The sequence below is a fragment of the Neomonachus schauinslandi genome, chromosome 2 (assembly GCF_002201575.2).
Source record: "Neomonachus schauinslandi chromosome 2, ASM220157v2, whole genome shotgun sequence".
Taxonomy (NCBI): Eukaryota; Metazoa; Chordata; class Mammalia; order Carnivora; family Phocidae; genus Neomonachus; species Neomonachus schauinslandi.
The window spans coordinates 2,060,255-2,062,828 of record NC_058404.1 but is presented as its reverse complement, the minus strand read 5'-3'; positions in this window follow the sequence as shown (position 1 = coordinate 2,062,828).

Sequence of the window (2,574 nt, the reverse complement as noted above, 5' to 3'; positions counted from 1 at the left end):
ATATATATATATATATATATATATATATATATATATATATATATCCCTTAACTCCTCTCCAAAGAATTTGTTGAAGGAGTTAGGTTCACAAGTGTGTTAGGATGTATATTCAGGAGTTCTGGTCCAAGATGGCACTGTAGGAAGACCCTGAACTCATCTCCTCCACAGAACACACCAAATTACACCTATTAATAAAACAATTCCTCTTGAAGAAGAACTGAGGGTTGACTGAACAGCTTCTCAACAATGAAAGATATGGAGAACAGCAAAAGAAAACAGCAAGAGAGACAGAGACATGGCAGTGAAAGGGATGTCCACCCCCTGAATTGCAGTGGGGAGGGATAATACTGAGGGCTGGCAACAGATCCCTCTTTCTTGGGCACAGGAAAAAAAAACATTGACTTTTAAAAGAGCAACCAGCATAGAAAAGAGCCAGCCCTAGAACTCCACCAAATGGCAGAAGAACTTCTGGAACTCACTCTCAGTCAGAGGGACTAGAGAGCAAGATGGTTTATGCTCCCACTCCCCACTGAAAGTGCAGATCAGAGCAGGGTCCAAATGCCACAACCTGATCATCACAGCAAGTTTGTAACCAAGAGTGAGCCTGTGACCTAAGTGAGCCCAGGGTCCATAAGCCCACACCAGCCTACTCATGCTGGTGAACAGAAAAAAAGCTGCAGTTTAAAAGGGCCAAGGGGCTGTGGGGACACTCTCTCCCCCTCCACCTTAAAAGATTGGAACAGGGTCCAGATGCCATAGCTGGCAGGTCCAGTCATTACAGTGAGCATGCGACCTCACTGAACCCAGGGTCCACAAGCCCACACCAGCCCCAGTTGTGCTAGAGCACAGAAGATAAGCTGCTTTTTAAAAAAAATTTTGTTCTTTTTGATTTTGTTTTGTTCCTTTTTTCTTTTTGTTCTTTTTTCTTCTCCTTCTTCGTTTTCTTCTTTCTCTACCTCTCTTTTTTTAAAAAGAAATTTATTTATTTGACACAGAGAGAGAGCACAAGTAGGGGGGAGTGGCAGAGGGAGAGGGAGAAGCAGACTCCCGTTGAGCAGGGAGCCTGAGGCAGGGCTTGATCCCAGGACCCTGAGATCATGATCGGAGCTGAAGGCAGAGGCTTAACCAAATGAGCCACCCACAATCCTTATATCAGACAAATTAGATTTTAAACCAAAGACTGTAATAAGAGATGAGGAAGGACACTATATCCTACTTAAAGGATCTATCCAACAAGAAGATCTAACAATTGTAAATATCTATGCCCCTAACATGGGAGCAGCCAATTATATAAGGCAATTAAAACAAAAGCAAAGAAACACATCGACAACAATACAATAATAGTGGGGGACTTTAACACCCCCCTCACTGAAATGGACAGATCGTCTAAGCAAAAGATCAACAAGGAAATAAAGACTTTAAATGACACACTGGACCAAATGGACTTCACAGACATATTCAGAACATTCCATCCCAAAGCAATGGAATACACATTCTTCTCTAGTGCCCATGGAACATTCTCCAGAATAGATCACATCCTAGGTCATAAATCAGGTCTCAACCGGTACCAAAAGATTGGGATCGTTCCCTGCCTATTTTCAGACCACAATGCTTTGAAACTAGAACTCAATCACAAGAGGAAAGTTGGAAAGAACTCAAATACATGGAGGCTAAAGAGCATCCTACTGAAGAATGAATGGGTCAACCAGGAAATTAAAGAAGAATTTAAAAAATTCATGGAAACCAATGAAAATGAAAACACAACTATTCAAAATCTTTGGGATGCAGCAAAGGCAGTCCTAAGAGGAAAGTATATAGCAATACAAGCCTTTCTCAAGAAGCAAGAAAGGTCTCAAGTACACAACCTAACCCTACACCTAAAGGAGCTGGAGAAAGAACAGCAAATAAAGCCTAAACCCAGCAGGAGAAGAGAAATAATAAAGATCAGAGCAGAAATCAATGAAATAGAAACTAAAAGAACAGCTGGTTCTTTGAAAGAATTCACAAGATTGATAAACCCCTGGCCAGACTTATCAAAAAGAAAAGAGAAATGACCCAAATCAACAAAATCATGAATGAAAGAGGAGAGATCACAACCAACACCAAAGAAATACAAACAATTATAAGAACATATTATGAGCAACTCTATGCCAGCAAATGAGATAACCTGGAAGAAATGGATGCATTCCTAGAGATGTATCAACTACCAAAACTGAACCAGGATGAAATAGAAAACCTGAACAGACCTATAACCACTAAGGAAATTGAAGCAGGCATCAAAAATCTCCCAACAAACAAAAGCCCAGGGCCAGATGGCTTCCCAGGGGAATTCTACCAAACATTTCAAGAAGAATGAATACCTATTCTTCTGAAACTGTTCCAAAAAATAGAAATGGTAGGAAAACTTCCAAACTCATTTTATGAGGCCAGCATTACCTTGATCCCCAAACCAGACAAAGACCCCATCAAAAAGGAGAATTACAGACCAATATCCCTGATGAACATGGATGCAAAAATTCTCACCAAAATACTAGCCAATAGGATCCCACAGTACATTAAAAGGATTATTCACCA